The following is a 26,995-nucleotide window of genomic DNA, read 5'->3' as shown; positions in this document are numbered from 1 at the left end:
CTGAGTAAGGGAACTACATGTCCCAGAATGCATGGAGCTCTACAGCTCAGTGCTGAGCCACCTTAACAAAAGGAATGCAACCCTGATGACTCAGAGGGGCGGGACTCAGGTAGGGAGGAGGATATTTGTCCTAGCCTGGAGTGAATCAGGAGAGGTCCCAGAGAGAGGAGGTCCTCAAGGAAGAGACTTCCCCAAAGAAGGCTCAGAGGTAAAACACTTCCCTAGTCTTGGGTTGCTACAGAGCCTTGGGAAGGAGTGGACAGACAGTCCTAGAGGAGCTTCCCCAGTTGTAGGTTGAAAGGAAACCCTGGGAAGATGTGGAATTGTAAGTGGGATTGTCCAGGTGAGACAACTGAGAGCCGGGCTAAGGTAAGCTAGTATTCTGTGAAGAATAAACTGGGGCATGGCAGAGATTGACCAAAGCCATAGGCCGGAGTTAATAAGTATATGAGAACAAGAGAACTAGACATATGAAGTGAGAATTATGTTGAAACCCCTGAGTCTGTGAAGAAACAGACTCAGGAACTGTAAAACAATAAAGTTTTTGTTGTACCTTCCAACTGTATCTGCCTGGGTATTTGTGTGAGTAGGCATAGAGTCCAAGAAAATCCGGACTGGACTCTGCCACAATAACATTATTTTACACGCTAAAGTGTATGTCCAGTAGTTGCTACAATATCTAAATGACGTCCCTTTTCATGGGTTGTTTGGGCATCACAAAGTTGGTAAGTCAAAACTTCAAGCAAAACTTCAAGGTACAACATCAAATCATCAACCTGTTTGTTCTCTCGAGCCTCCAAATGGAAGTTCAAATCTCCCAACAGCAGGTTGTACCTTGAGGCTACTGAATTATGGAAAAAAATAAATCTTATAACTCATTTTTAACTAACCCTCCCCATAACTAACCCATAACTAACTCAACCTCCCCATAACTAACCCCCTCACCCTCCCCATTTCCCAATATAAATGTTAATATGCCTTCAAAGAATCATTGTGATAGGATGGGGTTCAAGATAGGATTAGATAATTTCCTGAAGGAAAAGGGGATAGAAGGGTATAGATAGAGGATTACTCTACAGGTCCTGGACCTGATGGGCCATCGTGTGAGCGATCTGCTGGGCACGATGGACCTCTGGTCTGACCCAGCAGAGGCACTGCTTATGTTCTTATGTTATCTATTAGCTTACATGCTAATATGAATAATTCTATATCTCATTTAAAACTTTATCCACCACTTTAATAAATCACTGCCAAACCCCCACCTCTTTTTTTTTTTTTTTCTCCACATAAACCCACTATTTTATATCCCTCTGGGCAAATCTCCTGTATCTGTGGGTCTCTTTCTAAAGTTAACCATGAGCCAAAAATATAGACCCTGGCTGATTATTCTCTATCCAGTCTCTAATGAGTCCTTGGGTCCAACAGATCTTATATTTCTATTTGCACAAGGAACAGGGACATAATCCCTGGAAGAATTCCTTAATATTCCTACAGATTACAAACACATCGATAGCCATCATTTGTTATTATTTCTCAGATTTGATGATAGTCGATGCCCCCATTGATTCTCATTGTTCTGAGGCATAACTGAAGCATATTCTACTAGGCATCAACTACCTCCAATCTGTCCCCCTTATCAATATATTGTACTACCTGTAATTAATACAGGGATAAAAAAAATATCATTCTCTTCAACTCCCCACCCAGATAATAAAAGAAAGATTAACAAAATCACATATCCCCCTCCATTTTCTCTCAGCCTCCCCTCTCCAATGCACATTCATACAATGTAAAAAAATAATAAAATATCACCAAACCAAACTCAAACCTCACAATCTTACCATCCGCTTTCAATTCCATACAACAAACAGTTGCAATAAATGTGTGCAAAGGGGCTAGACCTGCCTCCTTGGCTGGTCCCTTTGGTGTGGCACCTCAGGAAGAGCCTGCTGCTTTAATGGCAGTGTCTCACGTCACTCCAGGACGTCCTGATGTTCAAACTGTAGCTTCCGGGCAAATCAGTCCCACTCTCAGATGGTAACAGCCTCTCCCTTCCACTTCATGAAAAGCATGCTCACAGGTACTGTTCTCAGGTTTCAAGCTCCCCTCTCAGTCCACGTAAGGTAGACCAGTCGAGGGGCAGTTGCCACATTGTGGGTAGAGAGAGGGTCGTGAGCTGAAATGATGCAAGCAGACCTGGAGAGGCCTCCAGTAGAATCTATGGCCAAAGGGGTGGTCTGGGAGTGGGATGGAGGGAGATTATCAGTCCTTTATGGGAGAGAAAGAGGATGGGATTTGATATACAGTACATCCTTTCTGTGGCTACAGCCATAGTAGTTTGATATTACACTTCTCCCTCCGTATTCGCTATGATAGGGGATTAACAGAACCGCAAATACAGAAAACCCGCAAATAACTTTTTCATATGTTATTCGCTGTTTTCTATTAAAAACCATCGTGAATATGGTGAAACCGCAAATAACATGGTGAGAGACCTGGCCTGTTCCTGAAGGAGAAGAAAGTGCTGGGAATCAGCGATTCCAAATGAAGATCAGACTTGTCCATGCACTCATTTTCTCAGTGGTCAATTATGGATGAGAAAGCTGGACACTACAGAAACAAGACATAAAGAAAATCCACTCATTTGAGCTTTGGTGCTGGAGAAGGATTTTATGCATGCCATGGACTACGAGAAGAACTAACAAATCAATTCAGGCAGAGATTAAATTGGCTATGTCACTTGAAGCCCAAATGATGAAGTTATGACTGTCTTATTTTTCATTCTTTTGGGTGTGCTGCCAGTGCGCTTCACAAGTCCATATTGCTGAGCGTTGTGTATTAAGCCAGACTGCATCATTCACATTTGATTTATTCAGTAAAGGCTCCTGAGGCAGGCCATAGGCCGCAACACGTGCTTGTCAAGTCATCGCACAAGATCTTATGATCTGTTGAATAAAATTTCAAACCAACATCTTCTCCACTGTGTTGGTTTGTTTGATTTGGATTGTTTTTCTCCTGGTCTTCTTTTGATGACTTCTTTTGGTCACACCGTTAGAAGAAAAAGATCATTGAAGGAGGACATCATTTTTGGGAAGATTTAAGGAACCAGGCAAAGAGAGCAACCTGCAACCGGATGGCTGGACACATTGGAAAAGAACATGGGGATGACTCTGGAAGACCTTATCAGACTAGCACAAAACTGATTCCTTTTTCGATCTGTAATTCATCAAGTCACTAGGGCTCAAATACGAGTCGATGGCATCTAACTAACTTGTTTATATTGTAAACCACTTAATACTTAGTTGTCAAAAGCGGTATATCAAATTAATAAATCCAATCCAATCTTCCCCACTTTCATACACAAAAGATATGTCAAGGCTCAATTTTCCTACTCAGAACAATGATGAGCTCAGTGTCCCTAATATAATACCTCTTATTCCTCCCCCCCACCCCCACACACCTTCTGCTCATGAATAGTGTCCCCATAAACCAGTCTCTCTTTTCTCAAGACCCAGCATCCCTCACCTCTCCTCCATGTCACTGCCCAGGCCGCCATCTCCCCCAAGTTCTTTCCTCTTCTTCAATGATGACAAGAGAGGACTCAACTTGAGATGACACTGTAAGGCTAGCACTATCCTTGTGGCTAAGGATTCTCCTGCATTATGCTATAGGCTGGTATGGATTGGCTAGAGACCTCTATGTTCTCTTTCCTGGTGGAGAGGGTGCATGAAGGGAAGGGGAGATAGCATGCAGCTTAGAGACTGACCAAGCAATGTGAGCAGGTGGGGAGAGGGTGCTGGAACTTTACTGCTATATTACATTACATTACATTGGTGATTTCTATTCCGCCAATACCTTGTGGTTCAAGGCGGATTACAAAATAAGTTATCTGGCCATTTCCAGAGGAATTGAAGAGAAGAGCGAGTTGTTTCAGAGAATTGGGAAGAGTCTTGCGGTGTTAGTTTGTCTTCAAGGATTTCTTGAATAGCATGGTTTTTATTTCTTTTCTGAACAATTTGTAGTCTGGGGTCGTTATAAGTAAATTGGAGAGTTGGTGGTCCAGTTTTGCTACTTGTGTGGCTAGAAGGTCATTGTATAGTTTTTTTCATTTAACGTCTCTAATTGGGGGATATGTGAACGGTTTGTGGGTTCTCCTATGTCTGGTTAAGGTAGTTTGGATTAGGCGGTTGTTAAGGTAGACTGGGCTGTCTCCATTTATGGTTTTAAATAGTAGGCAGTAGAATTTGAATTGTACTCTTGCATGTATTGGGAGCCAGTATGAGTCGAGGTATGCCGCCATGATGTGGTCATGCTTCCTCAGTGAATAGATAAGTCTTAGCGCTGTGTTTTGAACTGTTTGTAGTTGTTTTATCATGGTTGCGGGGCAGGGGAGATAGAATATGTTGCAGTAGTCTAGAAGAACTAGGACTAGGAACTGGATCAAGAGCTGAAATTGTGTTCTGTCGAAGAATTTTTGAACTTGCCTTAAGTTTCTCATGACTGCGAATGATTTTTGTATTGTTTTGTTGATTTGTGGTTGCATGGTACAGCATCTGTCTATCGTCTTTCCTAGAAGTTTTAGAGTGGGTTGTAAGGGATATGTGATTGTGTTTATTACTAGATTTGTTATGGTTGGGGTTTTATTATTTTTGAGGAGAATGAATTTTGTCTTGTCTGGGTTCAGTTTCAGTTTGTGATTTTTCATCCATGTTGCTACTGCTTCAAGTGTTCTATGTAATGTGTCTGTCATGGAGGACGTTGGTTGGTCAAAAGGAAGAAGAATGGTGATGTCGTATGCATAGCTATAGGAGGTTAATCCTAAATTGTCCAGGCAGGTGCCAAGGGATGCGATGCAGAAATTGAAGAGAGTTGGGGATAGTGGAGATCCTTGGGGTACAGGGGTTGGATCAAGGTTCTGAATTTTCTTTGTTCAACTTTACTCTGTAAGTTTTGGATTATAGGAATCCTTGAAACCATGTGTGTACCTTGTCTGTGATTCCTATTGTTTCTAGTATTTGTAGTAGAATGTTGTGGTCCACCAGGTCAAATGCTGCTGTGAGATCCAGTTGTATAATCAGCATTTTTCTACCTGAGGTGTTGTCTAGCTGTGTCTATGAGGGAGCCCAGAAGTGTCTCTGTGCTGTAGTTGGTTCTGAAACCAGACTACAGCACAGCACAGAGACTTCCTAGAAGACTCTGGTATTGGATAAGAAGTAATATCTTATAAACAGTCATACTCTAAGACTGCAACTAGCATATATCTTTAGTAGGCATAAGTAGGCAGAGTGTGGTAGTTATATATATATATATATATATATATATATATATATATATATATATATATATTATTATAGATATTACTACCACATATATACCATATTTATACCACAAACACACACACACACACACATATATATATATATATATATATATATATATAACTATATGTGTGTGTGTGTGTGTGTGTGTGTTTGTGGTATAAATATGGTATATATGTGGTAGTAATATCTATAATAATGAAATCCTTATCAATACAACTAATATACTACTTTATCCTAAAGCAAAAAAAAAAATAAATAAATAAATTTTTTTTCTACCTTTGTTGTCTGGCTTCTGCTTTCCTCATCTTCTCATCCACTTCCTCATTCCTTCCATCCACTATGTGTCTTCTCTCTGTGTCTTCCATTTGCTCTGTTACTGTGCCTCTCCCTTCCCCCTTCCCCCCAATTGGTCTGGCACCAATCTTCTTCCCTCCGCTTCCCCATAGTCTGGCATCTATCTTCTTCCCTTCCAGCATCTTCTCCCCACTCTGTCTTCCACATTTCCCTTCAGGGTCTCTTCCTCTCTACCCTCCTTCAATGTCTATTCTATTCTATTCCTTTCCACCACCACCCTTCCCTCCCTCCTTCACTATCTGTTCTTTCCTACCACCCTTTGGCTCCTCTCGCACGGCCTATCTATCTACCTCTCTTCCTCTTACTTTCATGGCATGTTACAATGTAATTTGTGCAAGCCGCTGGAGCCTACGAGCTCGGTCCCCAAACAATCTCGCTTCTGTGTTCCTATTTTCCCCATTTCTAATATCTCCCCTATGTATCTGGCATTGCCCCCCCCCCCGTGTCCATATACCATCCCCATGGCATGTATGTCCCCTTTATGTCTCTGTCCCTATGCCCCATGCACATAATTTCCCCTCTGTTTCTGTTGCCTTCCTATATCCAGATTTCCCCTCTCTTCCTCCTCTTCCACACCAATGTGTCTCTTCTCTTCAACCCCATCTAGCTTCTTTCCCTCTTTCTTCCCCCCCCCCTCCCCATGCTTCCAGCATCTGGCTCACCTGCCCATCCTCCCCTTTCTTTCCTGCTGTGGGTTTCTTTCTCTCCCTCTTCATCCCCTTGGCCCAGAATCTCTTTCCCTTTCACTCCCTCCTTCCTAGTGTGAGCTGGGAACACGCGCAATCATGCGGTCCAGGAGCCCCCTCCCGCACGATCACAGCGTTCCGCCATCTCCCTCCCTCCACCTCACCTTAGATGCCGAGTTTGCCGGCTTTCTTTTTCACCCAGCCACACGCGCAGCTGCTCAGTTGTTCAATCTTCTCCTCTGATGCAACCGGAAACAGGAAGTTGCAGCAGAGGAGAAGATTGAACAACTCGAGCAGCCACGCGTGCGTGGACTTTTGAAAGCGTGCGTTTGGGCGATAAAGAAAGCCGGCAAACTGCATCTAAGGTGAGGTGGAGGGAGGGAGATGGCAGAACGCTGCAATCGGGCGGGTAGGGGCTGGTGGACCGCGCAATCCTTTGATTGCCTCACTGCAGAGACAAGATCATTCACCGCTTCACGGGGCAGTGAATGACCTTGTCCCCATCCCTGCAGTGACCATTATTTTTACTTTCCCCTTTTAGGCGAGTTACCCGTGGCTACTCGCGGCTAGCAACCACCCTGTCATTCTCTACTCACAATCTATCTAATGTACCTGGGGCAATGGGGGGATTAAGTGACTTGCCCAGGATCACAAGGAGCAGTGTGGGTTTGAACCCAAAACCCCAGGGTGCTGAGGCTGTAGCTTTGACCACTGCACCACACTCTCCCCTAATAGGGTGGCTGAGTCAGATTGTCCTTTTTCTGCTGTCATCTACTCTGTTACTCTGTTATTTCTTTACCTTCATCACCAAAATGACCACAGAAGAAACTTCTAACATTAGGCCTTGATGGAGTGCAACAGCTGTAGAGAAACAGATAATAAACACCTCAACCACAGACATTGTTACAAGAAAACAAAATACTGTAAACCAATTAATGCCATCATTTTGCTAGTTTGTTCTGGGGGGGGGAGGGGTTCAGGAATGCGTGTGGCACAAAAGATGTGTGGCCAGTGTGCTATTGACAAAAGCATAGATTCCCTGAAACTATGATAAATATTTAATTCTGACAAGTCTTCTGTGATGCTGTGCGGATGTAAATAAGTGAGGAGAATGTGATACATAGTTATCCCCTTATAAAAGATTCATGAGAACTCAGCTATTTACCAAAGCTAAATACGACACTGTATTTACTATGGGTCACCTCCTAGGGATCAAGATGAAAAGTTTCTTGTCTAATGGAAAGTAACATAATACATTGTAATAATGCAACCACTCTCTAATCTGCAAGAAATAGCTCTGGGTTTGGCTTTCTGTTACAGTTACAGGTGGACAAAAGCAGCTGTTCTTGAACATACAGAAAAGGACAGGGGCACATGCTGACCCAGGGGACACCCATGGGGTTTCTGTGCCTTTCAACTTTAGGTCAGCAGTTCAAATCCAGCAGAGGCTGGTAGGGAGGTTGATTACCATTTAAAATGCTGGAGTACCTGAATAAATTCATGTAAAACCGTTCTGAGCTCCCTTGAGAGAACGGTATCGAAAATTGAATGAATGAATAAAATGTTCTGTGGTGATTGCACATTAGTTGGTGGTCTTACTAAAACTACCATAACAATTTGGCGCCTCCTGAAAGGGGGTCCTGTTACTGAACTATGGTAAGCGCTAGAGAGAGTAGGGTTCATTGGTCATTGTTCTGAATGGAGAAGGGTGAAAAGTGGAGTTCCTCAAGGGTCTGTCCTGGGACTGCTGATTTATAACATATTTATAAATAATCTAGAGATGGGAATAACTAATGAAGTAATTAACCCCCTCCCTTTTTTTTTTTTTTTTTTTTACAAAAGCACGGAAGAGGTTTTAGTGCCGGCCGGCTTGCTGAATGCTCTCTGCTGCTCCGACAGTCATAGAGTTCCTATACGCGTTGGAGCAGCGCAGAGCATTCAACGCACCGGCTGGCGCTAAAAACCTCTTCCGCGCTTTTGTAAAAGGGAGGATAAATTTGTTGATGACATAAAATTGTCCAAAGTTGTTAAATCACAAGACGATTGTGTAGGGCTCCCCCTCATCTCTGCTGTTAAGAGTGTTGCAGCTTTACTTAAATTGTGTCGTCGCAGTACTGTATATTGTAGCCACGCCACTGTTCCGGACCGGAACTCAACGGCACCTCTAGTGGCTAAACCTAATAAGTACAGCAGCATGTGACCCGGCCTGGATTCACCCTGCAGGAATGGATTGACACACCAATGGAACTCACAATAATCAAAAATCAAACACTAAGAAAGGATAAATGTAAAATACTTCACTTTTACTTGGTAAATAAAAATATGTCAGGATGCCACAAATAAGGATAATAATGCTTCAGGCAAAACTCACAAAAGAAGGCAAAGAAACAATATAGACAAAATCAAAATCCCAACTTCCTTGTCTTTAAACACAGTCAGTATTATTTGAGTCCAGGCTCTCCCCAGAGCCAGCACAGCCTGTATTCCAAATCAGGTTCAAAATCAAACTCCAGTCCTGTGTACCACTTTCAAACAGTTCATACTTTCACAGGTAAAGCCTCTAGCACAATCCTAAACCTGCTAGGATTAGGAGAGTGTCTTCAGTTTGCAAGAAAAAGCTTTTCAAAGGCTTTCAAAATTCCCTCCCTGGGTGACAGCAAACCTCTCCCCAGAGACACTTCCAGTTTCACAAAGGAAAAAAAACAAAATAGTACAGCTCAAACAAAACAGTCCCAAAACCAAACAGTTACAAAACAAAACTCACTGTTTGAGGTTTACTGCTTGTGGCTGGTGGATAAACCAACCTCCATGGCTTCAACAGAAGGCTCCAATTGTTCAGGCAAGAATTCTTGTATCTCCATCGGAAGCTCTATGTCAGACAAAGATTCATTCAGGGCATCTCCAGCTTCCTCTACCTTCATAGGTGTGGCTTGGTCGCTCCTGTTTGGCCCAGGGAGATCCTCAGGGAGAAAAGGCCTAAACCTTCTCCCTAGCTTGCCTGCCTGTTTGTTCCCCACTGCTGGCTTTCTTATCCTAGGGACACACCCTAACCTAGCTGACTCAGCAGGGAACAAGGTAGCTCTTGGGCGCCTCCGGTGGTGACCCAGATACTCACTACCTACTACCTTCTCAGCCAGCTCAGGCTCCCCCTGGTAGTTGCCGGGGAAATTATCATCATCAGGGCCAGGACGGATCTTGTAAACTCCCTTCCTGGGTTTCCCCTTTACTTTACCTTCTGACTTAACTGGGACGCTGGCAGGCGCAGAGCCTGTCTGGCCACAATATCGAGTGGCCTAACAGGTACACTAATTAACCACCCCTAGAGTAGTAATATAAGTCAAGGGGAACCTGGCTATGAATTAATTTAGGTTGGAGAATCAGATAAAATGTTACAACCTAGGTACTTTATTTATTTAAGAAATTATTCAGTTTAAAAGTGCATAAATCATTTTATTGCACTCTCCCTATAAATACTGTAAAATACTAAAAACAGGTTAAAAAAAATCTAGGGGTCCTTTTACCAACCCCCTCTTTTACAAAGGTGCGCTAAGCTTTTTAGAACACGCTAAATATTAGCGCATGCTAAACATGCACTAAACACTAATGCATGCATATTATCGTATGGATGCATTAGCGTTTAGCGCGCACTAAAAGGATGCATTAGCGTTTAGCGTGCCTTAGTAAAAGGACCCCCCTAGTTAGTCGATAAAGTGCAAATTCCAGTTTAAAAATTGAACTATCCTAAACTGGATCCAGTATTCTATATTACAGTCTGAATCGCTACTTTTAGGGCTCCTTTTACTAAGCTGCATTAGGGCTTTAACGCGCGAAATAGCGCACGCTACATGGTCCCGCGCGATAGACCTTAACGCCAGCATTGAGCTGGCGTTAGTTCTAGCTGCGTAGCGCGCGGTAATTTCCTGCCTGCGCTAAAAACGCTAGCGCACCTTAGTAAAAGGAGCCCTTAGTTATAGAACCATAAGCTTCCAAGAAATGTTCAGGTAAGTGTCTTTAAATCAATTTGCTTCAACTTTACTTCTAAACATTAAATTCAGGCCTATTTCTTATAAAGATTTTTCTTTTTCTTCTGTAGTCACGGTGACCAGCTTTTTTTCTAGGTAAGTAGTATGTGTGTGTCTGTCTAAGGCCCTCTTTTACAAAAGTGTGCTAAGCGTTTTAGCATGTGATTAGCGTGTGTTAAATCAACGCAAGTGCTGAACGCTAAAGCGTCCATAGGATAACATGCATGCATTAGCGTTTAGCGTGTGTTTAGCACGCACTAAAATGGTGCGTGGTCTTCATCATAAGGCCTATTTGGACAGTTTTAAAGATCTCAATCTGTATACTTTGGAGGAAAGGTAGGAGTTGGGGGGGGAAATGATAGAGACGTTTAAATATCTACGCGAGTCTCTTTCATTTGAAAGGAAGCTCTGGAATGAGAGAGCATAGGATGAAGTTAAGAAGTGATAGACTCAGGAGTAATCTAAGGAAATGCTTTTTTACAGAAAGGGTGGTAGATGTGTGGTACAGTCTCCCGGAAGAGGTGGTGGAGACAGAGACTGTGTCTGAATTCAAGAAAGCCTGGAATAGGCACGTGGGATCTCTCAGAAAGAGAAAGAGATAATGGTTACTGCGGATGGCAGACTAGATGGGCCATTTGGCCTTTATCTGCCATCATGTTTCTATAACCATAAAGTTCTATGACATCACAATGCAGGTGTAAAGACCCTCAGCCTATAGGAAGAGGAAATGCAAATGTTAAGAGCCTTAGCCAATAGGGAGAGGAGGAGACAATGGATGCTGCAGATAGGCAGACTAGATGGGCCATTTGGCCTTTATCTACCATCATGTTACTATGTTTCTAGACTTCTGTACACAAAATATATTCAGAACATCCCACTGAACCAGAGGTTATCCAAAACAGTTTCCTATCATTATGGAGAAAAGACCTCAGTTCTTTCCAGGGATAATTGTCACCTGGAAAAACTCTGTGTTAGCTATGCTCTGCCTTACAGCTACATAGGAAAAAATATCCTTGGTCTACAAAAACTCCTTACAGTATTCAAAAGTTTTGACAATTCATATCTTTTAACTAATATTTCATAGAAAAATAGGTAGCAATTTGTAAGGAAACTTAGTGTGCTCTATCCTCTGGGCATGATTCAAATCTTAGCAGTCCACATTATTCTCCCAGTGCTGCTGTCACTATATTTCATGGGAGAAAAAGCTATAGAATTGTCAAAACTTTTGAATACTGTACGGAGTTTTTGTAGACTAAGGATGTTTTTTCCTATGTTGCTGTAAGGCAGAGCACAGCTAACAGAGTTTTTCAAGGTGACAACTATCCCTGGAAATAACCGAGGTCTTTTCTCCGTTAATGATAGGAAACTGTCTTGGATAACCTCTGGTGCAGTGGGGTATTCTATAACCATGAAACTCTATGACATCCCAATGCAGGTGTAAAGAGCCTTAGCCTATAGGAAGAGGAGATGCAAATGTTAAGAGCCTTAGCCAATAGGGAGAGGAGGAGATAATGGTTACTGTGGATGGGCACCATTTGGCCTTTATCTGCCATCATGTTTCTATGTTTCTATAACCATGAAGCTCTATGACATCACAATGCAGGTGTAAAGAGCCTTAGCCTATAGGAAGAGGAGATGCAAATGTTAAAAGCTTTAGCCAATAGGGAGAGGAGATAGTGGTTACTGCGGATGGGCACCATTTGGCCTTTATCTGCCATCATGTTTCTATAACCATGAAGCTCTATGACATCACAATGCAGGTGTAAAGAGCCTTAGCCTATAGGAAGAGGAGATGCAAATGTTAAGAGCCTTAGCCAATATGGAGAGGAGGAGATAGTGGTTACTGCGGATGGGCACCATTTTGCCTTTATCTGCCAACATGTTTCTATGTTTCTATAACCATGAAGCTCTATGACATCACAATGCTGGTGTAAAGAGCCTTAGCCTATAGGAAGAGGAGATGCAAATGTTAAGAGCCTTAGCCAATAGGGAGAGGAGGAGATAGTGGTTACTGCGGATGGGCACCATTTGGCCTTTATCTGCCATCATGTTTCTATGTTTCTATAACCATGAAGCTCTATGACATCCCAATGCAGGTGTAAAAAGCCTTAGCCTATAGGAAGAAGAGATGCAAATGTTAAGAGCCTTAGCCAATAGGGAGAGGAGGAGATAGTGGTTACTGCGGATGGGCACCATTTGGCCTTTATCTGCCATCGCGTTTCTATGTGAAACGCATCGAGTCTTGTGAAAGAAATGAATAAAGTGAAACACTGGCGAACAAAGGGAAGGACTTGTCATCCATTTAATTTACCCTTCTATCCCATGCAAATTTTTTAATCCTTTTCCTATTATCTGAATAGCTAAACACAAACGGTCATTCTTAGGCTCGTGTGAAAATATCTGCCTGAGCCTTAAACCTCACCTCCTTGCTCACTGTTACGCATACTCCTTTTCAGGCTGTATTCCTTTTACAGAGAAAAAGGAAAAAAAAAACAAAAAACAGAAAATCAACTGAAACTTCATTACCTTCCTCAAAGCCCAGAGAAAATAGAACAGATGTAACACCTGTTTTATGTGTTTTTCCAATTTAAGCATAAACTCCACGGACCTGATTCGAGCATTTGAGTCTACAGGGAGAAGCCAGGAAATAAAACATTATTGTTGTTATTATTATTATTATTGTTGTATAAAATACACAGCACCTTGCATAAAAAGTGAAAATTTTTTAAAATGCTTCAGAAAGTTACTAAAGGAATACTAAAAGCATTCAGATATGGTGGCTACGTGATCCTGCCCATAAAATGTTAGCTTTGCACCAATGAGGATGATGGACAAGGGTACTGTAGTCGGAAAAGTCAACAGTTTGGGATTTTCCCACTCTAGGACCTTGATTTGTATCTAGAGAGCAGTTTTACCATGGCCTTTATTGCTATGTCCATAGGTACTTGTGGATTTTCCATCAATTTTCAAAGTGAAAGAATACTGGTAGACATGCTTTTATTTGGGGGAGAATTGTATTCCCAGGCACTTTCTTCCACTTGCTTCTTTTACAGCTAAAGCAGGGGTGTCCAACCTTTTGGCTTCCCTGGGCTGCATTGGCCGTAAAAAAAATTTCTGGGGCCGCAGCAAGACAGAGGAGGGAGCCGACAAGACGGTAAACACCCGGGGCCAGCAGAGGAAAACACTGCATCGCCCTTGAACGGGGCCACACAAAATACTTCATGGGGCCACATGGGGCCCTAGGGCCACAGGTTGGACACCCCTGAGCTAAAGCAATATGCTTATTTTGGATCATGTTGCAGTCTGTGTCCTATCCCCATTCTGGGGAACACCATCACTCGATGAGGGATTTTTTTAAATTTTTTTTTTAAACATGGCACCTAGATTTACATACCAGAAGATGCTTGTTTTGGCCCTGTTATATAACAGCACATAGGTGCTTCTGTGTCTTTATAAAATATTTAGTACAACTGTTGGCAACTACAGTATGTTGAAGGTACGGACATTACCCCAGTTCATGAGCAGCCATATACATCTGAAGATAAAATATGTGAGTGCATGCCGATTTTTAAAAAGGGTTCCAGGGGAGATCCGGGAAATTACAGACTGGTAAGCCTCACTTCGGCGCCGGACAAAATGATAGAAACAATTATAAAAAATAAAATTGTGAAACACTTGCCCCCTCTTTTACTAAGGGGCGCTAACTGATTAGCTCAAGCCAAAAAAGCAAACAGGATGCTGGAAATTATTTTAAAAAAGGGATGATTAACAAGACTGAGAATGTCATAATGCCCCTGTATCGCTCCATGGTGCAACCTCATTTGGAGTATTGCGTTCAATTCTGGTCTCCATATCTCAAGAAAGATATGGCACTAGAAACCTTTTCTAGTGGCACTAGAAAAGGTTCAAAGAAGAGCGATCAAGATGGTAAAGGGGATGGAACTCCTCTCGAATGAAGAAAGACTAAAACAGTTAGGGCTCTTCAACTTGGAAAATAGACAGCTGAGGGGAGATATGATTGAAGTCTACAAAATCCTGAATGGAGTAGAACAGGTACAAGTGGATCGATTTTTCACTCCGTCAAAAATTACAAAGACTAGGGGACACTTGGGAAATACTCTTAAAACCAATATTTTTCAATCTGAAACGCATTGCCAGAGGATGTGGTAAGAGTGGATAGCATAGCAGGTTTTAAAAAAGGTTTGGACAAGATCCTGGAAGAAAAGTACATAGTCTGTTATTCAGAAAGACATGGGGGAAGTCACTGCTTGCCCTGAATTGGTAGCATGGAATATTGCTACACCTTGGGTTTTGGCCAGGTACTAGTGACCTGGATTGGCCACCGTGCGAATGGGCTACTGGGCTTGATGGACCATTGGTATGACCCAGTAAGGCGATTCTTATGTTCTTATATGAAATAAGTGTACTCTATCTGCAGTCCTCCCAGAGCACTCCCTCAGCGATGCCAAAAAGCCAACTTTTCTACTTGCCCTAAGTTTATAAAATCCAATCACATTGAAAAGGTCACCCAACACGTTACTTCCATAATGCTCACCAAAAGTGCTCAGAACCTTTTTTCAGTAGAAAGACCACAAGCTGGGTCACGCCCCTAAATGTTCCTCTCTTGGTCAATCACAGCACTTAAAGGTTTCTTATTTGTGCAGGCATGCAAAATTTGATCCTTCAGAATTCAGTATAGATGTATTTTTTTTTTCCATATACTTAGCTGAGAGTGATTCTACTGAAAAGGTTCTGAGCACTTTTGGTTGTAGGGTGAGCATTATAGAAGTAACGAGTTGGGTGACCTTTTCAATGCGATTTGGATTTTCCTGTACTTTTGGATTCACCCTTGTATGACAAGTGTTTTTTCCCCAAAATATATTTGGGGGGGATTGACCCTCCTCTTTTATGAATGCATAGCGTGGGCTTTAGCGCCGGCAGCGGCGGTAACTGCTCCGACACGTATAGGAATTCTATGAGCGTTGGAGCAGTTACCGCCACTGCCGGCGCTAAAACCCACGCTATGCATTCCTACAAGAGGGCGTAAGTTTATAAAAGTCATTTTACGTGCATCTGCTACCACAAGGTAAAATGATTTTATGAGAATACCCTCGATGTGGGTAAAATTATGTATGCTGAACAAAGTGCTTGCAGGGAGGATGGGTGCTTTTCAAACAAGCATAGAGAGGGAGAACAGGACAGCCGATAAAGACCAGACGGTCTAGAGCAGGGGTGTCAAAGTCGGTCCTCGAGGGCCGGAATCCAGTCGGGTTTTCAGGATTTCCCCCAATGAATATGCATTGAAAGCAGTGCATGCAAATAGATCTCATGCAGATTCATTGGGGAAATCCTGAAAACCCGACTGGATTCTGGCCCTCGAGGACCGACTTTGACACCTGTGGTCTAGAGAATGATATGGGAATAAATTTGTCCCCATCCCCAAAGGAACTCAATTTCTCCATCCCATCCCCGTGAATTTTGTTGCCGTTCCTTCCTCATTCCTGTAAGCTTTGCCTTAACCACACAAGCCTTGAACACTTATGATTTTAAAATGTTCGAGGCTTATGCAGGCGAGGACAGAGCTCAGGCATTGGTGGAATGAGGCATTACGACATCACAATCTAAGGACAGAGCTCAGGCGTTGGCGGAATGAGGCATTACGACATCACAATCTGAGCTCTAGACTGTTGCTACTTATGAGTTTAAAGTGTTTGAGGCTTGTGCAGATGAGGACGGAGCTTGCAAGCATGGGGCAGGGACAGTAGAAGAACTCGTGGGGACGGGACGGGAAAATGAGTTCCTGCGGGCACGGGGAAAAATTTGTCCCCATGTCATTCTCAAATACGATCTCTCTTGACTATCCATCCTTGCCCCCCTTACTCCCCTTTAGAGATCCTCTGGGTTTATTCAAAGCTTTTTAAAATTCAGATGCAGTCCTTGTCGTCACCACTCCTACTAGGATAATATTCCATGCATCTATCACCATGTTTTAGAAGTAATATTTCTTTAGATTAGACCTGAGTCTATACTATTTCTCCATTATGCTGATATCCCCTCCTTTATATTGCAAAAGGCCTGCCTTCAGTGGATTTTATAGTTTGAAGTTATTTAAGTGGCCTATCGTGCTTTTCCTCTCTTTGAGGATATCTTTAAGGGACCTTTTTACAAAACTGCAGGAAGAAGTAATGCATGCTTAAGGCAGCAAAAATATGGTATACTGTGGAGTGCGCTGAAGTGTCTTGCAGTAATTTTGTCATGTACACATGCTAAAAAATACAATTTATTTTTTTGGCACAGGGGACATGTCTGGGGATGGAAAGTGGATGTATTTATTTATTCCGTTTTCTATACCATTCCCCCTGAGGACCTCAGAATGGTTTACATGAATTTATTCAGATACTCAAGCATTTTTCCCTGATTGTCCCGGTGGGCTCACAATCTATCTAATGTACTGGGGCAAAGGGGGGATTAAGTGACTTGCCCAGGACCACAAGGGGCAGCGTGGGTTTGAACCCACAACCTCCGGGTGGTGAGGCTGTAGTTTTAACCACTTCGCCACACTCTCCCCCATACTGTGCTCATCATAGGGGGTTCGGACGGCTTTTCAAAACCTGGCACTTTGTCCGGGTTTTGAGAAAACGTCTATCAAATCGCCGTCAGGAACTCACAGCGGCCATTTTGAGGATGGCTCTGCATGGGGCAGGAGCATAGGACGATCGATCCTGCCCCGTGTCACCGCTTGACCACCAGGTAAGGTCTGGGGAAGGTCCAGGATGCAGCGTTTCTTTTTTTTAAAAAAAATCACGAATAACCGAATCCGCGGGTACTGAAACCGCGGATTTGGAAGGGGTACTGAATAGCTTATTTACTCGTGTCATCTCTTATATTAGAATTTACATTTTTATTTTGGGATTTCTTGATCATTGTACCGATTGCTGATGCGGACTGTAAACTTTTTTTATTCTGTTTTGTTGTTCTGTTGTGGTAACGTACTTTGAACGTCTTCGCCGGTTAAGCAGACTAGAAATGCGGAAATTAAATCATTGTGGAGGATCGTTTTCAAAGCAGAAAAGGGGGGGGGAGGGGGACGACGTCAAAACTCTGCACCAAACTAAATAGATATTATGGAACTTTGTAAGTCTATGTTGCTTTGAAAATGAGCAACATTATCGACCGGCAAGGTGAAAAAAAAATGTAGCTAGCTTGATCATCCTGTCCACACGGCTCTAATGTTTGGAAGGAGCTTTGACTCTTGTGAACAACAATAATGAGTTTGTCATTGCTAAAAGATATAGAAAATGAGAGAAACAAACATGAAAAAAAAAAAAGGACTTTGATAGCGTTACATCTTGATCAAGGAATGACTGATAATACAGCAGCTCACCATCTTTCAGGCCTCTCGTTTGATGACAAAGCACGGCCACCAACCTACATCTATTATCTGCTTCTGTCCCTGAGGCAAGAGCATCAATAATGCTCCCTCTTCCTGTAGATGCCATCCCCTCCCCCCCCCCAACCACCCCTCATATGTAGCAGAAAGGACACCACACATAGCTGGTGGGCATTTTCCACACAGCAAGTGTACATCATTACAGCCTAGCAATCTTTCACAATCCTCACTACAGATCCTGCTGTTACTTAGAAGGCCTCTCGTTAACTATTTTGCAGCAATAAAATTCTATTTCGGCGTGCTTTGGAGAGGCACGTTATTTACTCCGACATTGCTGCTGTCTGTTTTTTAAGCTCAAGAGCCAGCTCTCTGCCCGAACAATTGCATTCAGCGGCCGTCCTCCACTGGTAGCAAAAGCACTCACGATTTCTCACCGTAAGTAATTCTCTCAATTAATAAGGAGACTGCACTTTATTCAGCCTGGCCAATGAAGTCTAACAAACTGAATGTCCAAACGCATAGGCGTCAGGACAGGCCCAAAAATTGGCAGTCGGACTCAGTTCTGGCTCTACTCCCCCCCCCCCCCCCCCAGCCGCTGTAATTTTAAATCTTCCGTCAGCCGCCACGCAGCATCGCTGCAGAATGAGGAATATGAGCGCAAATTAACTCAGAGCGCGGCTCAATAGTCAACAAGCAAACACGCATTTCATCATCCGCTATCTGCAGTTTTCAATTTAATTTCTGTCGGAGCCGAAAATCCAAGGGCTCCTTTTACTACGTTGCGCTAGCAGTTTTAGCACGCACGCTAGACGCTAACACCACCATTGAGCTGGTGTTAGTTTTTGGCGCACAGCGTGCACTAAAAACGCTAGCGCACCGTAGTAAAAGGAGCCCCAAGTTCGCAAAGATAAGAAGATCCAGATACCTATACCCGCTATAACAGGAGTGTCAAAGTCCCTCCTCGAGGGCCGAAATCCAGTCAGGTTTTCAGGATTTCCCCAAATTAATATGCATAAGATCTATTTGCATGCACTGCTTTCATTGTATGCTAATAGATCTCATGCATATTCATTGGGGAAATCCTGAAAACCCGTCTGGATTGCGGGACTTTGACACCCCTGTGCTATAATCTCCCCGACCCTGCTGTTGTCAGATACCTAGACCCACTATAACCTCCCCAACGCTGAAATGTCCTGTCTAAATTAGATTGTAAGCTCTTCTGAGCAGGGACTGCATACGCCTTTCAGCGCTATAGAAATAATAAATAGTAGTAGTAGCAGCAAATGTTAACAAAGCCTCGATTGCTTTGTTGCTCAAGTTATTTTTTGTTTGTTTGTTTTAGTTGCTCAGTTTTTTAGCCCGTCCTCCCAAAGAAGCCCAGAACGGGTTAACAAAGTACATCCACAATATAATTGAGACAGGACATAGATTACATAATGTACAATATAGACATGACAAAAAAACATAGCCACTAAGCAGCGCTGGTGAGAGTTAACTACGGCATAAAGAATAAAAATGAAATTACTTGCTATTAGTTTTCAAGGACCAATCACGTCACAGAATGATGCTTGTCTGGGCTCTGGTATCCTTGCGTAAGCAGACGCTCATAACCCTGACAGACTCTTGCGTACGTGATGTGCATGTCATTTATTCTAGCGTATACTTATGAAGGGAATTTTTTAAAAACAAAGTAAAATTCTGGAATCTCTCATGGCACACCCGGAATTCTATTCAGGGCACACCACTGTGCCATGGAACAATTTGAGAGACACTGATCTAAGTGTAACTATAAATCAGTGCCAACTAGCACCAGTTAATTCTACTTAAGGGCTATTGTTGGTAATTAAGACCTGTGGCAGAGCAACGGGTGGACTCAAACCCTCCCAGTCTGGCTTCAGGCCCACTAAGTAGCAATACATCTGTATGTAGCTGGTGGGGACCCCAAAATTTCTCCTGCTGCATACCTTATACAGATCTGATCTTCACCGGCAGTGAGTAGCGTGACTGTTACACGCTGCTGGCGTCAGTCCCACAGCCTTCCTTCTGACATACTCCACCTATACAGAAACAGGAAGTTGGGTCAGAAGAAAGGCTGTGGACCGGCATAAGCAGCGTGTATCAGTCATGCTGTTCCCTGCCGGTGAAGATTGGCTCTCTAAAAGGTGTGCAGTGGCAGGCTTGAGACACCGAAGTGCTGGAGGGGTGGGGGGGGGACAGATTGCTCAGGTGGAATTGGGGCATCTTGACACACCAGAATGCCAGATCACTCGGGCGGTAGAAGGGCGACCTGAGACACAGGAGCTGGATTGTCTGAGCGGAAGAGATTGCACTCAACTTGGGTCCAGACCCATCCATAATTGGGTGTGTGCCGCTGTTTAAAGTCAATTGGCACCTAATTTGACTGGTACTGTTCTATGATTTTCAAAGCTTTCAACTGGCTAATCTTCACTGTAATTTTTGATGAAGTAAAAAATCGATCCACTTGTCCCCATTGTACACCACTCAAGATTTTGTAGACTTCAATCATATCTCCCCTCAGCTGTCTGTTTTTCAAGCTGAAGAGCCCTAACCTCTTTTAGTCTTTCCTCATATGAGAGGAGTTCCATCCCCTTTATCATCTTGGTCACTCTTCTTTGAACCTTTTCTAGTTCTGCTATATCCTTTTTGAGATAAGGTGACCAGAATTGAATGAAATACTCAAGGTGAGGCTGCAACCATGGAACGATAAAGAGGCATTATAACATTCTTAGCATTGTTTACCATCCCTTCTCTAATTATTCTGAGCAACTTGTTTGCTTTTTTGGCCACCACAGTATATGGATGGAAGGTTCATCACATTGTCTATAATGACACCCAGATCATTTTCTTGGACCCCCCCCCCCAAGGTGGGCACTATCACCTGGTAATTATGATTTGGGGTATTCTTCCCAATATGCAAGGTCATGCATTTGGGCTGTAAAACCCAAGGGAGCGGTAAAGTTTAAGGGGTGAAGAACTTATGTGCACGACAGTAGAGCAGGACTTGGGTATGATTGAAAATGATCTTAAGGTGGCCAAACAAGTTGAAAAGCAAAAGCTAGAAGGATGCTAGGGTGCTTAGGGAGAAGTATGGACAGTAGGAAAAAGGAAATATTGATGTGCCTATATAAGACTTTGGTGAGACCTTATTTAGAATATTGTGTACAATTCTGGAGGCCGCACCTTCAAAAAGATATAAAAAGGATGGAGTCAGTCCAGAGGAAGGCTACTAAAGTGGTGTGTAGTCTTCGTCATAAGGCTTATGGGGACAAACTTAAAGATCTCAATCTGCATACTGTGGAGGGAGAGGGGAGCTATAGAGATAGAGATGTTTAAATACCTACGTGGCTTATATGCGTATGAGTCGAGTCTCTTTCATTTGAAAGGAAGCTCTGGAATGAGAGGGCATAGGATGAAGTTAAGAGGTGATAGACTCCGGAGTGAAGTAAGGAAATATTTTTTTTACAGAAAGGGTGGTAGATGCACGTAACAGTCTCCCAGTAGAGTTGGTGGAGACAGAGACTGTCTGATTTCAAGAAAGCCTGGGATGGTCATGTGGGATCTCTTAGAGCAGTGGTTCTCAACCCTGTCCTGGGGACCCCCCAGCCAGTCAGTTTTTCCAAGATATCACTAATGAATATGCATGAGAGAGATTTGCATACCTGTCACTTCCATTATATGCAAATCTCTCTCATGCATATTCATTAGGGATATCTTGAATCCCGACTGGCTGGGGGGGTCCCCAGGACAGGGTTGAGAACCACTGTCTTAGAGAGAGGAAGAGATAATGGGTACTGCAGATGGGCAGACTGGATAGGCCATTTGGCGTTTATCTGCAAATCATGTTTCTATGTGTCTATATATTCTTACTGATAGGGAGATAACAAGTGTTATTCTGTGATGAGTATTTCTATTCACTATAATCACAGCTCTGAAATAATTCTTAAAAGATTTAAAATTAAACCATATAGTGAAGTGCTCAGACCTTATACCTGTAATTCGGTGATAACACCGAACAGAGGTAAACAAAGGGACCATCATTGCCTTCACTGTCCCTTGCCCAACCCATTACCAATATGGATCTACTTATCTGAAGTGGCTGGGTCATTGGAGTCTGCTTAACCTCAATGGTGTCAGAGTGCCAAGTGTAACAGTGCTGCAACTTTAAAAATGTGATTCTTAATCAAACCATTATGTCATCCCTGTCTCCTCACTATAACCCCCACTATAACCATGAAGCTCTATGACATCACAATGCAGGTGTAAAGAGCCTTAGCCTATAGGAAGAGGAGATGCAAATGTTAAGAGCCTTAGCCAATAGGGAAGACTAGATGGGCCATTTGGTCTTTACCTGTCATCATGTTTCTATAACCATGAAGTTCTATGACATCACAATGCAGGTGTAAAGAGCCTTAGCCTATAGGAAGAGGAGATGCAAATGTTAAAGAGCCTTAGCCAATAGGGAGAGGAGGAGATAGTGGATGCTGCAGGTGGGCAGACTAGATGGGCCATTTGGCCTTCATCTGCCATCATGTTTCTATGTTTACTTTGCATTTGTTCACACTATATTTCATCTGCCATTTGGAAACCCAGTTTTCCAGTTTCCTAAGGTCTGCCTGCCATTTTTCACACTCTGCATGCGTTTTAACAACTTTAAACAGTTTAGTGTCATCTGCATATTTAATCATCTCAATCATCATTCCAAATTCCAAATCATTTATAAATAAGTTAAATAGCACTCCACTAATTACCCTCCTCCATTGAGAAAGATGGTTATTTATCCCTAGCCTCTGTTTTCTGTTTGATAACCAATGCCTAATCCACAACTGAACATTGCCTCCTGTCCCATGACTCTAATTTTCTCAGGTGCCTCTCATGAGAAACTGTCAAAAGCTTTGTCTCAAGCCTGCCACTCTTCACTGGCAGTGAACAGCATGACTAATACACACTGCTTGTACCGGCCCCACAGCCTTCTTTTTGACACAACTTCCTGCATAGGCAGAGTATGTCAGAAGGAAGGCTATGTTTATTCATACCTTTAAAGAATTCAAGTAAATTGGTGAGGCAAGACCTCCCTTGGCTGAACCCATGCTGATTCTGTCCCGTTAAATCATATTTGTCTACATAGTCCACAATTTTATTTTTGATAATTTTTTTCACTATTTTGCCCGGCACTGAAGTCAGAATTACAAATCTGTAATTTCCTATATCTCCCCAGATCCCTTTTTAAAAATTGGCATAACATTGGCCACTCTCTAATCTTCAGGTACTACGGACAATTTTAACGACAGGTTACAGATCACTAACAGTAGATCAGCAATTTCATGTTTGAGTTTTTTCTGTACCCTGGGAAGTGTGCCATCCAGTCCAGGTGATTTATCACGCTTTAACTTGTCAATTTGGCTTAGTACATCTTCCAAGTTAATCAAGATTTCTTTCAGTTCCTCCACATCATCACCCTTGAAAACCATTTCCAGTTCAGGTAGATCTCTTACTTCTTCTTCCCTAAAGACTGAAGCAAAGAATTAATTCAGTCTTTCCGCTATTGCCTTATCATCCCTGAGCACTCTTTTTGCTCCTTGATCATCCAACAGTCCTGATTCCCTCACAGGTTTTCTGCTTCTGATGTACCTAAAAAATATTGTTACTATGAGTTTTTGCCTCATTAGCAAGTTTCTCTTCATATTATTTTTTAGCTTTCTTTATCAATGCTTTATATCTAACTTGCTAGTGTTTATGTCTCCTTATTTTCTTCATTTGGATTCTTTTTCTATTCTTTAAAGGATGCGTTTGTTTTGTTCTAATAGCCTCTTTCTCTTCACCTTTTAGTCATACCAGCTCTCATTTCCTCTTCTTTCCACCTTTGTTAATATGTAGAATACATCTGGTCTGGGCTTCCACAGTGGTAATTTTAAATAACATCCACTCCAAGTTTGCATTTGCCACCAATCCTTTTAGCTTCTTCTGAACCATTTTCCTCATTTTATCATAGTTGTCCTTTTGAAAATTAAGTGATGCCATAGTAGATTTCTGTAGCGTCACTCCAGATAGGCAAACTTGATCAGAAGTGATTATATTAAAGGTATATGGTTACAGATGGATATCAACTATAATGCAGTCTAACATAGATATCAATTCTGGTCTCCTTATCTCAAGAAAGATATAGTGGTGCTAGAAAAGGTTCAAAGAAGAGCAACCAAGATGATAAAGGAGATGGAATTCCTCTCATATGAAGAAAGACTAAAAAGGTTAGGGCTCTTCAGCTCAGAAAAGAGACAGCTGAGGGGAGATATGATTGAAGTCTACAAAATCCTGAGTGGAGTAGAACAGGTACAAGTGGATCGATTTTTTACTCCATCAAAAATTACAAACACTAGGGGACACTCGATGAAGTTACAGAGGAATACTTTTAAGACCAATAGGAGGAAATATTTTTTTCACTCAGAGAATAGTTAAGCTCTGGAATGCATTGTCAGCGGTTGTGGTAAGAGCGGATAGCGTAGCTAGTTTTATAAAAGGTTTGAGCATTTCCTGAAGGAAAAGTCCATAGTCTGTTATTGAGAAAGACACAGGGGAAGCCACTGCTTGCCCTGGATCAGTAGCATGGAATATTGTTACTCCTTGGGTTTTGGCCAGGTACTATTGACCTGGATTGGCCACCATGAGAACGGGCTACTGGGCTTGATGGACCATGGGTCTGACCCAGTAAGGCTATTCTTATGTTCTAAGCTCTATGTTCCACATTATTGTTTCAAACTATCCCTGTGGTCACATGGGTGTTATCATGCATTCTTCAACTGTTGTCTCTCCATACTTTCATTTCCTCTTGCAGGTTTCCTCTGTGGCCACCAGTCCATGCTGGTTTCAGTAATCAGTAATTCTAGTTAACAGGTGGGATATAAATTTGATAAATAATCAAAATTCTGGGGTTTCTTTTGCTTGTTTCTTTTGTTTCCTCTATCTTTGTAGGTTCTTCTTTGGCTCTTCTTGCTTCTGGTTAAGTGGTCATATGGTTCCTGATCATCCTGCCAGTGAGGTTGGTCATTTGTTGTTTTCTGCACTTTTTCAGGCTGTTATGTTTCCAATAACATGGAATTTTCATGGAAACATATTCCCCAACATTCACTCTGCTAGCCATTCAGGACTAAACTTAGATGATCTGAAAGCTGGAGCAGCTTCCCAGGGCACATGATTCACTTCAACTCCAATACCTCACCATTAGCAAAAAGGTCTATTCTTTGATGGAAGTCAGATGATTCATTTGACTCAAAGAAAAATTATTTGTAACGATAGTAGTTTACTATGAATAGCAGCAGGTTTTACTTCTTATGACACTTTTGGCACTGAACCCTTCCAATAGGGGTTTCTCTGTCAATGATCAGCAACACATTGGACCACAAATAGTGGGACATGGATGCTGGTGTATAGGTCTCTGCACAGGCTTGAGACCTACAGTACATGTGCTATCACATTGCTCATAGGTTTCTCTGGTGTGTACAATTCTGGAGGCCACACCTTCAAAAAGATATACAAAAGATAGAGTCGTTCCAGAGGAAGGCTACTAAAATGGTATGTGGTCTTCATCATAAGGCATATGACGACAGACTTAAAGATCTGTATACTTTGGAGGAAAGGCGGGAGAGGGGAGATATGATAGAGACGTTTAAATACCTACGTAATGCAAATGCGCATGAGTCGAGTCTCTTTCATTTGAAAGGAATCTCTGCAATGAGAGGGCATAGGATGAAGTTAAGAGGTGATAGGCTCCGGAGTAATCTGAGAAAATACTTTTTTTTATGGAAAGGGTGGTAGATGCATGGAACAGTATCCCAGAAGAGGTGGTGGAGACAGAGACTGTGTTTGAATTCAAGAGGGCCTGGGATAGGCACGTGGGATCTCTCGGAAAGAGAAATAGATAATGGTTACTGCGGATGGGCAGACTAGATGGGCCATTTGGCTGTTATCTGCCATCATGTTTCTATGTTTCTATTTTACAATGTTCTGATCAATGTGTGGCAAAAGAGCAATATCTTTCCAGTTGGGTGAACCTTGACATGTGTCTCTGATGTCACTCTCTTTGGCACAAACTTCTCTCTGATGACACACATATTCTCTATTTAGGTACATTGACCACAGCACACCAGTATAATTTCCTATCCAGTCAGCTCATCCATACCATCTACAAGTACTATCCCTTCCTGTCTCTTAGAGATTCTCTGTACCTATTCCAAGCTTGCTTTAATTCAGATAGTCTCTGTCTCTACCACCTCCATGGGAGGCCATTCCATGAATTAACCACTCTTTCTGTGAAGAAGTATTTCCTCAGGTAACTCCTGAGTCTGTTCCATTTCACCTTTATCTTATGCCCCCTAATTCTAGAGCTTCCTTTAAACTGAAGATAAGAGCCTTGCCTTTTGTACATTTATGTCACAGAACTATTTTAACATCTGTCATATCTCCTATCTCCCGCTTTCCTTTCAAATTATACTTATTGAGATCTTTAAGTCTTTCTCCATATGCTTTATGGTGAATATCACTGATCATTTTACGTAGTAGCTGCTCTCTGGACCAACTACATCCTGTTTATATCTTTTCAAAGGTGCAATCTCCAGAACTGTACAAAAATGCTCTAAATGAGGTTTCACCAGAGACTTAAGCAGAAGTATTATCACTTCCTTTTTCCAACTGGCCATACCTCTTCCTAGGTACCCAAACATTCTTCTAGATTTTGCCACCACCTTTCCTAGCTATAAGATCATCACAAATGACCACATCCAAGTCCCACTCCTCTTTCATGCGCAGAAGTATTTCACCCCTAAACTGTACTGCTCTCTCAGGTTTTTGCGCCCAAATGCATGATCTTTATTTTTTAGCATTAAAACGTAGCTGCCAAATTTAGGACCATTCTTCAAGCTTCGCTGCGTTCCTCCTTATGTTATCCATACCATCAGAGGTGTCTACCCTATTACAGATTTTGGTATCATCCAAAGAGGCAAACCTTATCAGACAAAATTATTATCCACACAATGAACTCGGTTCTATAAATGGCACCGAAAAATCGACGCCAACTAAAAAATATTCTAAACATTATTCTATATATGGTGTCCAAACACTTCAGTTGTGGCCGATGTGCGGCATGTGGAGTCATGCAAGAAGGTACAGAAGTTGTTATTCCGGTGAGAATTACTGTGTCTTCAAGATTTT

Source organism: Geotrypetes seraphini, chromosome 1 (genome assembly GCF_902459505.1).
Source record: "Geotrypetes seraphini chromosome 1, aGeoSer1.1, whole genome shotgun sequence".
NCBI lineage: Eukaryota > Metazoa > Chordata > Amphibia > Gymnophiona > Dermophiidae > Geotrypetes > Geotrypetes seraphini.
The sequence above is the reverse complement of the archived record's forward strand: the minus strand, read 5'-3'. Positions refer to the sequence as shown.